Source organism: Pseudorasbora parva, chromosome 14 (assembly GCF_024679245.1).
Source record: "Pseudorasbora parva isolate DD20220531a chromosome 14, ASM2467924v1, whole genome shotgun sequence".
NCBI classification, from domain to species: Eukaryota; Metazoa; Chordata; class Actinopteri; order Cypriniformes; family Gobionidae; genus Pseudorasbora; species Pseudorasbora parva.
In genome coordinates, this window is record NC_090185.1 from 46,686,801 (window position 1) to 46,703,450 (window position 16,650).

The following is a 16,650-nucleotide window of genomic DNA, read 5'->3' on the forward strand; positions in this document are numbered from 1 at the left end:
CATTTTCACTTTGTTTTCAGATCTGACTACAGAGACTACCCTTTGACTTCTGCAAGGACATCTGGAAATATCTTGGAACATGGCATCTCAATCTGCTAAGTAAGTTCCCATTGCTTTTCTCTATTTGATTTTTTCCCATTTGTGTTGTGTCTGATCAAATATTTTGTCCATATTATTTCCTTGTTTTTGTTATATGATGTTATTTGCCTTTGTTATTTCCATGTTGTTGTGCTATATGCTGTTATTTGCCTATTGGTTATTTGCTTGATATTGCCTGTTATTGCTATATGCCAGCTGAAAAACTATGGGTAAAAACATGATAAAACAAATGTTTGAGAAGGATAGTATCTCTTTCTGCCTCTGTTTTAAGAATTGCTCTGTTTCCATTCCTTTTGACATTTCTAATCGTTGGTGTGTCTGCTTTGTCTCACAGCCAGAAATCCGACCGCCACATTGTTCACTGCTTGCTGTGTAAAAAACCACAGGAGATCCTGACGACGCATCTGAGCAGAGTCTGCATGAAAGGTAATACAGAGTGGACACGGCAAGCCAGGAACTGGGACTACAACGAAATGGTCAAACGTTACCCCCACAAACCATCCAAGCTGGCCCTTCTGGAAGAGCTTCACCAGAGAAACTTTTTTGTTGCCAATGCTCCTAACTAAGCAGACCTGGAGAACGACGAGACGTCCACCACCACCACGGCTGCCGTTCTGACATCCAGTGAACCTTCTGGAGCGGCCGGTGTCAGCTCTGGAGCGGCCGGTGTCAGCTCTGAAGTGGCTGGTGGCGCCTCTGTGGTGGAGGATAGCAGCTCCGAGGGCAGCACCACTGATCCAAGTGACAGAACATGGCAAAAGTAAATTCTAAACCTCACACACATCAGTCCAGAAACTGTGAACAAACTGTAAGGTTGCTTTGAGCTCATTTTCTTTTGTCTGTACTGATACTGTACAATACTGATCCTCGGCCACTTCCAGAGACCAGGAGCGGTGGAGGCAATAACAGAAGTGTTAAGACCTCAGTTTTCATGAGGGCATCAGCCTAAACAGATTGTATTAGGTAGTCTGCAAAGAGGATGTTTATGTCAGTTATTCACAGTTTTTTGTTTTATTATTTTTTTTATAGACAACAGAGTGGGAGAGCAGAAATTTCTGGTGGAAAGGTCTGCATTGCAGTGAGTGAACACAAGACTGCGACGATGCAGATCCCTGTGTTTGCCCTCACAATGGAGGAGGCAGCAGTAAGTACACTTTGTACAGGCTAAATTGCCCTACCATGAAATACAGTGTATACACCAGCAATGAACCAACAGATATCATCAGATGTATTTATCTTTTTGGCTCTGCAGATGCTGGACGCATACTATACCTGGATCCGCCCGGACTCCATCCCGCCAGATGTTGACGATTCTAACAGGTTGTTTGTGTCGTCGTCAGGCACCAAGATTAGAAGTGCAATTAACGACCTCTCTCGTCTGCACCAACAGTAAGTATTAACAGCAGTCCATAAGCCTCAAAGAAAACTATATAATTCAAGTTTGGGAGTTTCAACTCATATTTATGCCCCATTGCAGCTACAAATTGCCAAACATCAAGAGCCAGCAGATACATAGGACCGTGGAGACAGATGTGGCTGCAAACTTCATGGAGGAGCAGAAGGCGTCTATGGCCCACTACATGGCTCATTCGACGGGAGTGGCAAACCAGCACTACCGGATGAAGACCCTGGACACTGTCGTGGACACTTCCAACCTGCTCAGCTCGCTGACACGGTATGCAATTATCTGTAACAGTTATAATACTAATGTCTCTCAACAGTCATCCATCAGTTTTTCAGTTTGTAACCTTGAAACCTTTTTTTAATGTTGCAGCTCCTCTTCTGACAACTCTGGCGAAGAGGGCCCCCGGGCCGAGAAGAGACGGCCTGTGGAAGAAGAGGTTGCCAGCCCAGCACCGGACTTTGAGGCTTTCCTACAGGCCTTCCCTGTAGGAATCACTGGCCAGCCACCCAACAAAACACAGAGCAAACGCTGGGTTCCCTGCCGACCGAGTGTTTTATGACAAGTGGAGGGCTCTGCAGTACAACAAGCGGGAGCAAAATCTTTTGTGTAAGTGCAGACACTTTCTTAGCCAAAGATTAGTTTTGCTCCAACAGAAACATTTAGAACTCGTGTGTGAACCTGAAATTTAATTTAAATGTTCTCTCTTTAACAGCAAAATGCTCAAGACTTGCCCCGACTGCAGCGAAGGTGGCTAAAGTCATAGAGGCAGAGGGGTGGACGGCCAACTATCCACGCCCAGAGGACGTCCTCGCAAAGTGGAGGCCGCTCACCAGAGCACAGGCGCAGAGTGACCCGACCATCATCAAAGGGGTGACAAAGCAGAAATGGTCGGGTCTGGCTGTGAAGGACTTTGGGGAGCAGAAAGGTATGTACCAATGTCTTATGAGCACAGTAAAATCCATCTAAATAAAAAAAGATTATAATTCCATTGTGGACAGCACATTTAATGACTCCTCTTTTTGACAACAGGGGTTGTTGCAACCAAGGCCTTCGGGAAGGGCTCCATCGTGTGTGATTACCATGGAAAAGTTGATCACAGGTGCTGAGGGCAGGGAGATGGAAGAGAATCAGGACAAGCTGGGCAACCTGTTTTTCATCAAACATGGCAGCGAGGAAGTCTGAATCAATGCGGAGACCTTCCCCTGCGAGTGCCACCCGTCTCTGGAAACCAAGGGGAGACTGATTACGCACTCCAAGAAAAACTACAACGTGCAGCCACTCCACTGCATGGTGGAGCTTCAGGGAGGAGACAGACAGGTCCTGCTCTTTCAGGCCATCAAGGACATTGCAAAAGATGAGACTGTTCGCTTCGACCACAGCATCAAGAAGAGGTCCTTTTGTGGGAAGGAAGTGGACCTGAAGTGGCTGGACGTATGATTGCTGAAAGATTCTTGTTTTTACATACCTCTTGTTCAACGACAACATTATTCTTTGGGTAAGCACATATTCTCGAAGAATGGGTGGATTTGAGAAGATTTGTGTGATGTGTTTTATTAAATTTATAGCTTCAATTTTATTGATTTCTACTTATTAAAATGTATTTGTTTATTGTTATTGATGTTGACAAATGGGACTTTTTTTACAGGGGATTTGTGGGGGGGGGAGCTGGACTTCTGATTGCTGAAAGATTTTTGTTTTGCATGCTTCTTGTTCAACGACAACATTACTGTTTTGGTTATTCAGGTAAGCACATATTTTAGAAGAACGAGTGGTTTTGAGACAATTTGTGAATGTATCTCTTTATTGTAATTGAGATGTTGACAAATGGGACTATTTTGCAGGAGATTTGAAATGCTGGATCAGAGAAGGACAGAAATGCTTGAAAGACACACGCAAACAGGTAAGATCACACACACCTCCACAATGTATGTTTTGAGTTCTTAATGTTTGAATAAATGCAACAACAATATTCTCAAATATTTTACAACACACTTATGACCTCCTTCTCTTCTTCCAACAGTCAGTGTACTGCATATCAGCTCCCAAATTGGCCTGCATCTTCTATCACACTTTCTCAGATTCCCAGTAAGAGAATTCTAAAGTATACAAAATGGTTAACGCAATAATATACAGTTTACATCCCAACCAACACAAAGTTGCACATTCAGTGAGCTATACATAAAACAACAGCAAGCTTTAGTCCAAAGTACAGCCTCATACAAAACACTTTAGAATAAAGTTTTATCGATGTTATGACTTTACTATTTAGACATCAACACGTACATGTATACGGATTACTCATGCTAGCTATTGTGTAGAACATTATTGTAAAGCTTGTCTGCTTGTTTTCTGTCATTTTCTTTGTGTGTGTGACGGTTATTTTTAATCTGAGTTTCAAGGTTTCAGAACAACACTAAAACGGTAAAGCAGATCAGACGTGGATGCTTCGCTACCAAAACGTAGAAACGTGCACAAAAGACGTTCACACTGCAAATTGTTATTATTTGTAACTTTATTCATTTGTTATTTTTACTTTAGTTTTATTGTATATAGTTCTATTTTTCTTGGTTTTGTTGCAATGTAACCTTTTTAATAATTTTGTTAATAAAATACAATTTGCCTTAGACATAATGAAATCAGAAAATTGTTTATTATTAGTAATAATTGACATACCCTTGTGAAAAAGAAGTGTGCTTAATTGTATTGAACGTGTATTTTTTGTGCACTTAATATATTTAAAGTATATTTTTTAAAAACTGCACTTGTAGATAATATGATATAATTAAAATTAAGTGCCACTTAAGTGTACTTAAAGAAAATACACTTTAATGACAATATTTCTAAAAACACTTATGTACACTTTTTTAAAATTCACTTTGTAATATCTAATTAATTTGTACTTTAAAAAAGTACACTTTCATGACAATATTTATAAACACACTTAAGTGCACTTTTTAAAAATGCACCTTGTAGTAATGTCTACACCTAAATTTACTTAAACCATTTTAATTATGAGTATGTTTCATAAAGTGCACTTATTTTACTAATGACAAAGCACATGGAAAATAAATGATTTAAAAAAAATTAGTTGTCCAAATTTACATTGGTTAATTTATTTTTCTTCAAAATTTCACTCACTTACACTCCAGTACAACATACTGTTGAAATGTTATAACTAGCTCCTATGAACTCAACTACAAGTGTCAGTTTTCTACATAATTTGACATTGTCAATCTTTGAGAGGAGTTGCCTAATGTACTGTAGGCTACTTTACATCTGTGTACAGAATAACCTACTTTCAATATTATGTTGTTGTATGGCGATTAAACACACATTTAATTGCATTAATTGCAAGAAAAAATGGAACAAATCTAAACCAAATTAATTTGCATTAAAATTCAGTTAAAATAGGCTACATTTAATTTTAATCAGACTCTAAACATGATTGACTTTTAGTTAGGTGAATGAGTCAAGTTCTCTGAAATACAGTCCAACTACACAGTGTGTTAGAACAACCTGAACAGAAATGGATAATAAGTGATTTATAATCAACATTTAATGCACGAAATATCTTATTTTATATTTATACTTAATATTTCAATGCGCATGCGGCAAAAATACTACGTCATGATTTTGAAAAATGCGTGGTCCGCCATGTTTGCGTCATCTCGATGCGTAAGGAAAATGAAGCTGAAGAGAACAGACAACAGAGGGGCGAACCGTTTGGATCATTACAGATGAGACGTTATATGCTACAAATAACGAGTCAAGTAAGTATATCTTGATATAAGCTCTCTTGATTTTACATTTTCACCGTAACATGGTAGCTCTCTATTACGGTGTAAGTTAGTTATTTAGTTTAATCGCAGATAGGGGACTCGGGAGGTGAATTAATCATGTTTCCTATCATGTATTTAAGATTGCATTATAATAATTTCTTAAATCGGAATGTGATCGCCGGTGTGGGCATGTTCAATAAATTTGCCTGCTGTAAATACAATATTTTAATCGAACTCCTACTTTTTAAATGGACAGAAGACATTTAACGTTATATACATTTATTCCATATATTAACTTATAACAACCAGTAATGAAATAATTATTTTAATATGTTCTTTTTGCATTTGGAGAGTAAGATGTTAAAGTACTATTTGTGTTTTTAATATTTTGTAGGATCAATACAGATTTGTTATTGGAGATCCAGTCCAAGCTGTGTGGAATCACAGAGCCATCTATGGTCAAGTTAATGTTAATTATGTTTTATCAAGATAATTTATGCCCAGCCATGACACTGATCACACAAGCTAAAACATTGCTATCAAGTCTTTAGCTTTTAAATGCTTTGTATCTTGTCCATTTGTAAGTAATACATTCCCACTTGTGCATTTACAGATCCCCTAATCATTATATATTTTACAGGCCACACACCCAAAGGAAAGGAGCCGCAGCATTGCTGTGCCAGGCGTGGTAAATACAGGAACATCCTTCATGGAGATGGTGCGAGGTAAGCTGAAACTTGCAAGGCAAGATGAGGAAAAATGCAAGAATACTTGTCTCAATTTACATTGGTCTTGGGTTATTTATCTATATTTAAGTTATGTTTAATTCCCTGTAAAGTAGGAATAAAAACCATTATTAAAATGTTCTCTATTTTTAAAGTCCAGTGTCAGTGAAGATGATGTGCTCAGTGGGATACGTGAAGGAACCTCTCCAATCATTCTACCCTGACGACTGAGGTAATTCATCACATAGGGGATGCAGTTGTGGTCAAAAGCTTACACACACCGTGCAGAATAAACTGCTTCATCAGGGTAAAAAAGAGACAACATGCTCATTTTTATGATTTCTTTTTTTTCTTCTTTTTTTCATACAGATACTGCTGAGTGAATATAAACTTTGGAGCACAACTGTACATCTATCGTTTTAATTTAATTGAGCCAATTATAATAATGGATAGATCTGTTTTATAAACAAGTTTTTTCTTTGCGTTTTCTTTTTCTTTCCTCAAGGTATATCTTTTTTTCTTTCCTGCCTCTTTGGAACATGTCCATTCACATCTACTGTGGAGAGATGGTGCACCAGTTTCCTACTGATGGAGAGCTTTTGGGACATTGACATAAACAGCACTTTCCAAACAACTTGAAAATAGTTGGTGACAAACAATTTTGTGTGTCTTTGGAGTTCTTCAGTTATTTATTTTTTTTTTTCACTGTAATGCTGGAATAAGATTTTAGAATAAACCTTTTGGTCCTAAATTTGGTGCTAGTAAAGGTTTAAGACAGGGGTCTCAAACTCCCGGCCCGCGGGCCACTTGCAGGATGATATTTTGTGGCCCCTACTTGACATCAAAGTTTAATGTTAGTGCGGCCCGCGTGTTGCTCTGAAACCAATTTTTGGCGTAGTCGTTGCGTGTGCCGCGCTTTATGCCTCACTTTGTTTGTGTGTGTGTGTTTGAGAGAGTTAGCTCGGCCCTCTCTCATGCAGTACAATTGTTTGACACCGCGTGATTGACAGTCAGTCGAAATGAATGTGGTTTAATGGCGCTCAAATGGCAATCAAATCAAAATAGGCGGGATTTACATTCTCTTTTGGCTCGCACACATGCTCCCGCAGTCTTCACACACACACACACACAAGCGTGTTTCAATCTATCGCGTAATGCCGTTGCGAAGAGAGACTATTCTTTCCGGTAAAATCACAAAACTAAATTGCACACACAAAATGCAACGTTTCCATGCTCTTAATATACAATCATTGATGAACATTATAATTAAGAAAACTATATGAGCGGATTAAAACTGAACATTTGAGACGATTTACTAAAAGTCTACTATTAGACCACTGAGGAACTCAAATATAAGCAGCGGATGTACGTATTTATTCACTCATGGGAATAATCTCGGGACTAATAATATTTGACAACAATTAATGCAAATATCGTTCAGAAATTCGTTCACTGATCTGTTTGACCTGGTTATGGCCTTGCTTTGAAATAGTCTATTATTTTAAATAAAAATAAACACATTTATTATTTCAGTATTACATAATGATTTAATTTCTATTGGCCATATTTATTAGTACACAATTACCATCACACACCTGTTGGTAATAGATAGGTGCGAAGGACGAAGGATATCCAGATCCAAAAATCTAAAATATATTGGCAATAAAATAAAAAAAACACACGAGTAAAGCAAGAGAAGCCATGTTCATGTTCAGAAGAAACATTAATGTTGAAAAACTGTTAATAATAAAGATTGAGTATATTTGATCAGTTGTACTTTTTTTTTTTTTGTGGAAAATTTGATGCGGCCCAGCCTGACCCAGAGTCTACCTCTAGCGGCCCCCAGGTAATTTGAGTTTGAGACCCCTGGTTTAAGAGCTTATAAGTTCAGTAACACTTTACAATAAGATCTAATTTGTTAACGTTATTTAATGTATTGGCCAACATGATCTAACAGTGATTTCTTTTTATTTATTTATTTTATTTTATTTTTTACAGTGTTTATTAATAGTTGTTGACCTTGCTTAATAAATTATAGTTCAAAGCTGGTTAATTTAATTTATAGTCATTGTTCATGCAAGTTAACAATGCATTAAATAATTAACACACTGCATGAAAAGTGGGATTTTCGTCCCCGTAAACGGCCGGAAATCTCCCTGATTTTCGACAATTAACGTCAGTTTACAGCCTGTGAACGTCGCGTTCGTCTGTGCCACATATTGACGGAAACGAACCATGACGTATGTGGAGCTTCGGAGGCATGCTGGCGCCGGCGCTAATGGCTCTAATTAGCATATGAATAGCAGCTCTGGGCGGCGCCTTGCCGGAATGGCTTGAATTTCCTCACTCAGTATTGGTTGAAACTACTACATTGAAACAAGAAATATCACTCGTGATTGGTTGGCAGATCTGTTACTATTGGTCAACCTGGGTAATAAATTAATAAATTTAAACCCCCAAATTATAATAATTTTACACACATATATATAAAATTATGATTTGCATATTATTTTTTAATTGTATATATTCATGTGATATGCTATTATGTTTTATATTCATGTCATTGTTATCCTATGGACTACGCTATTATAACCATCAAGGACATTCATTTATTGAGGAAAGGAAAATATGCCAGGGACGTGCAGTGTATTCAAAGAAAGAGCTTTATTAGAACAAACACAAACACACAACCAAATGCAAAACGTTTGAGATCTGCCCACACAACAATAGGAAGCTCACGAGAAGCCCAAAATCCTACAGCACCATGAAGTCTCTGTTTTCCGCTTCAGAGCTGTAGGTAACTAGCGCCATTCTGTCTGTTTTAAGTCCATTTTTCAGACGTCTGTCGTGCGTTGCCCTGTTCTTTGGAATCGCCTCTAATCTCGATTGCAGCGTGGCACAGAGCTCGGCGAGCTCCTGGCTGGTCAAACAGTCCATCCAGACACCGCGCGGACGACGCCGTCTTCCTCATCAGACATCAGGTCTATGGTAGCGCACTTCCAAAGGCCCACCTCATCCTCAGCTAACACACTCTTTCTTGCTTGTAGCAGCTGTAAAAACAACCAATAAAGACAATCAGTATTGCGCGATGTACTGCGTAAAATGCACCTGAAAAATAGTCACACTGACCAAAAACGGATCTAATCTAATAAATCTTACCCTCTTTCTTCTCAATCGACTCCGAGCTGAACTCTTCACAGCTTCTGCGTGCGATGCAAGAACTGGATGTTTGTACCTGAAGCTCCTGCGTACTGTCTCTATGTCTTACATGCAGCTGGAAAACAATTAAATGAGTGTTATGACGAAGTTGTGAAGACGGCGTACTGCTTCCTGTAAAATGACCAGAAAAAGAAAACACTTTTATAAAGCAACTTACATTTGTTCTTTTACAAGGCTAATTTCAGCTTGTGCTACTCAAAAAGCTTTGCTTTAGGTTACTTTAGCTTAGATAACAGTCTTACCGCAAACTTAGGACTGGTCTTCTCTTAGGCACTCGTCTTCTCTTCTTAAAGTTAGTATCTTCCACACAGTTTTTCGACTCCAAAGCAAGCAACCTATCATCTATGGACAGCAACCTGGAGATTACTAAAGTTAACTGCTCGTTAAAATCGGCAGCAAACTGAGCAAGCTGACGAGATAGCCCACTGATTGCATTCAGCTGTTTCTTACCGCCGGTGTTACGGATCAACTGGGGATCATGTTATCTGGGGACGGGCGCGTGCACGCAGCTAGTTTTACCTGGATTTACAGCAGATGTTAGACGAGGACAGATTCGTCACAGCGGATTTTCCACTGAACAGATTTAAAACGCTTTCCACATTATTGGTAAATGTTTGCATAATATCAGGCTCTGTGTTTTCCTCTGTCGCTGCTTTGCTGTATGTTTCAAACGCAGTTTAAGGGAATTTTTTAATGTGGTTTCATTTCACAACACAGACCACGCCCACATTTTGTTACATTCTTTTCGATGAAAGTCGTATCCAATGACAATAAATTACATTGTGTCGTTTTTTATTTTATTTTTAATAACTATTGTTTTTGTAATTTGCTTAGGGTATTTTTTAAATTATATATTATATATTATATAATATATATTATATATTATATATTTAAAATATATATATATATATATATATATATATATATATATATATATATATATATCCTAACAAAAATAACTCATAGCCTGTCATATTACCTTTCTCATATTAGCCTATTATATTCTATTATAATCTATTATATTGCCCACCCCTTGCCCACCTGCACATCCCAGCTGATATACAAGATTTGGGGGGTCATTCTGCATTTGAAAGTTTGAAAGGGTTTTAAATCTTCTAAATAAAGTAAAATGATTCAAAATCAAGTAATTTATATATGCCAAAGTCAACTTTAAACATATACAATGTAATTTCCAAACAGCAAAATTGTGGCCGGTGAAAATGCTGAGTGGCTAGTAACTTTGGAAAACCACTAGCCACGGTGGCCGGTGAGCAAAAAAGTTAATGTCAACCCCTGTATATATATATATATATATATATATATATATATATATATATATATATATATATATATATACACACACACACACACACACACACACACACATATATATATATATATATATATATATATATATATATATGTATGGCCGTTAAAATTAATTTGCGTTAACACGTTAATTTTGACAGGCAATGATATATGATATATAAAGTTTGCTGATGTATGACGCCGCTTATTAGCAGGAGACCGCAATGATTGGTAAAAGTTGCGGTGATTGGTCAAAATTGCGAGTCGCACTGAATTCACGGGGACTGATTGCAAATGACACACAGTAAATAATCTAGAATACTTTCATCAAATATATAAATTCAAGCTTAAGTTTAAGATTTTACAATTAGGCTATACTGAGCCTGATCTATCTAAGAGATTTTCTTAGAAGGAAGTTAATACCTTTTAGAAAAATGTCACATGGGTTAAAACTCCTGCTACCCTGATTTGCATTTGTATAGCTCACAGCATGTTCATTTACATGTTAAAGCCTCCCCTGGAGTTAAGGGAAGGGGGGTCTTGGGGGGGACAGCTGCCAAGCAAGGCCCACGTCAATTTCTGACAATTCACGGCAGTTTTCGGTGTCGCCTGCAAACTGCCGTGTACAGTCGTAAACCTGATCTTCCACGACAATCTACAGTGCCGCTTACTGACGAAAATCCCACTTTTCATGCAGTGCATATACAACTTTTGATTTTAAGATTGCATTAATAATAGGGCTGTAACAGTACACAAAGCTGACAGTTCGGGGAGAGAACACTAAATATAAAAATGCTTTTTTTATTTTTATTGGTTTACTGAACAAATTGTAATTGTCCTAAACTAAAGGTTTCTTAAAGAATTAAAAATATAATATAAAAAATATCTCTGCTAATTATGATTATTATTACCTTTATTTAACCAGGAGAAAAACTCACTGAGATTAAAATGTCCTGTCCTGGCCAAGATAGGCAGCTGTGTTTGCATGTACAGTTATACATAAAAAGTCACATAAAAAACATAAAACATACAACCAGTCAAAAACAATTACACACCATTAATTTACTCTCAAAATGATGTAGTAAAATTTTAAAATGACTAAATGTCACCAGATCTTTTAGCTTCAACTCAGTCTGGAGCAAATTCCAATCTGAGGCTGCGACATATCTGAAGGACGTTTTACCAAGCTTAACTCTAACAAAGGGCACACAAAGATTATAATTTGATTCAGAATGTAATATATAATTGCCTTGTTGTTTCTGTTTAATCAAACGACAAAGAATGCTGTAATGCTGTATAGTGTAGACTATATAGGGAGGCCTTACTTGCACTCGCATTGTATGCAAACATGTAAACTTCTCATAAGACCGTTTTTGCATTAACTTATAAATCTAATTATAAAATGATGTTCCTACTCCAATTCGTTGTTGAAATATAATAATTTATACACAGTGGCTGTCATTTTCATGACAGATTTATTTAAACATTATATAAATTACTCCAATAAATTTAATTAATCAAGATATCACTAACAGGTTAAGTAGAATATGATGAATATATGGGCTAATATAATGCATATATTTAGTGAAAGAGTTCATCTCTCTAGTAAATAGACAGCCGTGTTTTATCGACGTCTTTCTGCTGTTGAAACACTGAACGATTACACGATGTGATACGTTTTAGTAAGTTGTAATGTATCCTTAAAGCCCCACTTGGCTACTTTTGCTCTCGGGGTCCCCCTACAGTTAGGAAAAAATAATGTCCTCAACTACTGTCGTAAGCTGTCATCCTACAACAGGGGATGCCATCGCGCGTGCATTTGTTGACATGACAACCCTGATAGCCCTGAACTAGTGATGCGTCAGTCGTCTCATAACCCGCGGACCCCGTATGTCTATTTAATGGTCGCGGGTGCGCGGCGGGTTGTAAAAATATATACAGTGGTGCGGTGCGGGCCAAATAACTTCATAAAAGCGTCCCGTGGGTCGGTGCAGCACTAACAGTTCCCCTGAAAACTGCAAGAGGAGTCCTTCTGGCATGTGTGAAATGTCTTCATCCCAGGTACAGTCAGTGGCATATGCTCCAGCATGTCATATGAATATAATTTCATGGGTTTTATTTTTTTCAAACGGCAAATGATCGCGATGCTCACGTTTACAAGCCAGCGTCATTATAGTAGTCTATTGGTTAGCGTTTTCCAGAATCTATATGATACTTCAGTTCAGTGTTTGAGTGGTAGCTCACCGTAACAAGCAGGACAGCATCGGTCGGGCACGCCTCCTTCAGCTCACGCCGACGAGCAAACGCTGGTCACATGTTGATCCTCGTCCTGCCTTTAATCCTATCATTTTTTCATTTCCTCTTATTGCTTTCCTCCAACACAACCTTTTCTTTCTTATTTGTCTCTGCTGCTTCGGACATGACTATATTATCCGACGAACAAAGTTGGGCTCGCACGTCCGAATGTAAGGAAGTGTGTGTGTTGGTGGAAGTGACGTATTTGCCGTAAAGCAGTCGAATTTTGTAGTTCTTTTCTTTTTCTCGGGTTACTACCCGAAACCCGAAGTTTAAAAGTACGATTAAAAATGATACAGACCCCATCAGGCTATGGCAGACGTGTCATTCAACCTATTTTAAGTCGATTTATCATCACAAGAGTCTTAAAAAATATATTATGAAGGTTGAAAAGTTACCTAGTGCTGCTTTAACATACCTTCTGATGTTAATTCATGTTTATTCTTTGACTATGACAAGGTGATCACATTCTGTCGTGCCGCGTTGCTGCTTGAACTGATGTGTCTTTACAGTGATCTGTCATGTCACATTAAAGAGCATCAAAATGGCATCACTTGAATTTCGTGATAAAATTGACAGAATACATATGTTCTTATGGAAACTTGTATTGAAGTGTGTTCCACTCATTAAACAAGCCGTCTGTTAACTGTTAAAGATTGCATTCGTACCGCTCGGTACACACATGCACTGTACCGGAAGTCCTTTACCGAACCGGTTTGGTATGAATACATGTGCCGTTACACCCCTAATTAGTAAATGTTGAAATTAACATTAACTAAGATAAATAAATGTTTATATTATTATTCATTCAAAGTTCATGTTAAATTAAGTAGTTAACTAATTAACGTTACCCAAAGTTGTGAATCTTAGTGTTTTACATGAAACGATTATTTTCTTTCCATTTGTTTGTATTTATTCATCTGTTGTGTGAGGTACTTTTCTGTGACGGGTAGATTTAGGTACCTTTGAATGAGGGAGATATATAATAATGCAAATAATTACATATAATTGCATATAATCCTCATTGTCCTCCAGACTCTTTCTAAATGAATTTGTGTTTGTGTAAATAGTTTTTTGGGTTTTTCTCGGGCATCAAAAAAAGTTTTGTTGTATATTTGTTTTACAAATTGTTTTGTCAATAAATGTAGAGGATTTAAATTTGGATGTGTTTATTATACGAAATTGCAGCTGTATTATTTGAAAAATGTAATTATGAATGTATTTTTTATATTAGAGTGTACATGTAAATTACGTTAAGGTATATTTTAGTTCACATGAATGGCTTGTTTTTAAGACAGTAGAATGGATAATGAAAGTACATATAAAGTTGTATTTATTTCCCACTTAAGTTGTTTAAAAAAAATCACTCTTAATGGCAACTTATTGCATTTTATTTCAAATTAATATGTGATACATTTGAGATCAATTACATTTAATGTGTATTAAGTGTGTCGAAAACATTGCATTTAATTCACAATTAAGTGTATATTTAGCTGACATTAAAGTATGTTTTGGTTCACATTAATTGCTTGTCAGTACATTGAGCAGTGCACTTTAATTACAATTTTAATACACTAGAAGTGATTATGAAAGTACATATAAAGTTGTATTTAAGTCCCACTTAAGTTGTTTCAAAAAAATCACTCTTAATTGCAATTTATTGTATTTTATTACAACTTAATATATGATACATTTTAAATCAATTACATATAATGTGTGTTAAGTACACCGAAAACATTGCATTTAATTCACACTTAAGTGTATATTTAGCTGACATTAAAGTATGTTTTAGTTCACATTAATTGCTTGTCAGTACATTGAGCAGTGCACTTTAATTACAATTTTAATACACTAGAAGCGATTATGAAAGTACATATAAAGTTGTATTTAAGTCACACTTAAGTTGTTCCAAAAAATCACTCTTAATTGCAACTTATTGTATTTTATTTCAACTTAATATGTGATAAATTTGAAATCAATTACACCGAAAACATTGAATTTAATTCACAATTAAGTGTATTTAGTATAAGTATATTATCTGTGTAATAAGTACACTTTATAAAAGTACACTAAAGTGCTTTTTTTCACAAGGGTATGCTTGAAACAAAATTTTCGAATATCTCATCGATAGTTTGACTTCTCATTTGTGAAATATATTTGCAACATAACCAGTATACAGTACAGTTAGATTTACTAAGTGCTTCTGTGTCTAACAGGACTTAAGTAGCAGTGGCCCAGCTCATTAGCATTTCAACTGACATGGTGTGTGTGTGTGTGTGCTTGTGTGTGTGTGTGTGTGTGTGTGAGAGGACTTGCTTAAGCAGCAGCTACAAATACATTCAGCACTCTGAAAGAATATATACACTGCATGTTGTTTGAACATTTTATGTTTTCAGTTTTATTATGTTCATAACTCATGCAGCAACCCCCTGAACCGATTCTGCTCAACTACAAGCACAATTCCTGCTTTACATTCACTTTGCAGTTCTAAATATAAATTCTTTCAGCTTATTCTGTTGTTTTGTGTATAGCTCACTGTAAGTGCAACTTTAAATCTGTGTTGTTTTTGTAAGACAAATATGCATTACTGTGTATTTGTGTTCTTTGTTGAAAAAAACAACAACAATATTCTCAAATATTTTACAACACACTTATGTATAGTGTAACCACTTTAAAGTAAACTATGTAAAATTGTTTGAGTCCAGGGTAAACGGCATCACCTGGGGAGAATCTTAGCCTGGTCTCATCATATTTTCAGCGTAAGTACACGTTAGTTCCTGGGTATCAACACAGGTACCCCACTATATTAAGAGGGCAGTTTTTGCTTGCTTGCTGCAGAATAAAGAACAGTCTGAGATCTTTGCTTAAATTACATCATGTAACATCGTTGAATGCATCACATTTGTTGGGGTATAATACAAATGTTGTGGATAGCAATCAAAGTACTCAAATGACAAAAATTGCACTGCAGACATGTGAATAATTAGAATATAAACACGTCAAGATTGATCTACTACACATAAAGACAGATAACTTGGATAGCAGCTAGACAGCAGAAAACAAAAAAATGTGTCTAGATTTGATATTAAACTTAAGTGCCAGCAATTTATTATTTTTCATTTTCAAAGATATTTTCATCAGTTTCATCAGTTATTTTTTTTGTCTCTGCAGATGCTGGATGCATACTGCACATGGATCCGCTCTGACTCCATCCGGCCAGATGTAGACAATGCTAACAGATTGTTTGTTTCACCATCAGACACTATAGCGATCTCTAAGGGTCCTGTGTTCTGACCCCCAGACACTATAGCGGTCTCTAAGGGTCCTGTGTTCTGACCCCCAGACACTATAGCGGTCTCTAAGGGTCCTGTGTTCTGACCCCCAGACACTAGCTGTCTCTAAGGGTCCTGTGTTCTGACCCCCAGACAGTAGCTGGATCTAAGGGTCCTGTGTTCTGACCCCCAGACACTATAGCGGTCTCTAAGGGTCCCGTGTTCTGACCCCCAGACACTAGCTGCCTCCAAGGGTCCTGTGTTATGACCCCCAGACACTAGCTGTCTCTAAGGGTCCTGTGTTCTGACCCCCAGCCACTATAGCGGTCTCTAAGGGTCCTGTGTTCTGACCCCCAGACACTATATCGGTCTCTAAGGGTCCCGTGTTCTGACCCCCAGACACTAGCTGTCTCCAAGGGTCCTGTGTTCTGACCCCCAGACACTAGCTGTCTCTAAGGGTCCTGTGTTCTGACCTCCAGACACTATAGCGGTCTCTAAGGGTCCTGTGTTCTGACCTCCAGAACCTATAGCGGTCTCTAAGGGGCCTG

At 37.3% G+C, this 16,650-nt stretch overlaps 1 long non-coding RNA gene across 1 annotated transcript; it reads left to right on the top strand.

Moving 5' to 3' along the window:
* The first annotated feature begins 5,921 nt into the window (after positions 1–5,921).
* LOC137040196 (uncharacterized) lies at positions 5,922–6,626 on the top strand. The gene is made up of 3 exons (XR_010897870.1): positions 5,922–6,008; positions 6,164–6,240; positions 6,514–6,626. It is a non-coding gene; the product is annotated as an uncharacterized lncRNA (long non-coding RNA).
* The last annotated feature ends 10,024 nt before the right edge of the window (positions 6,627–16,650 follow it).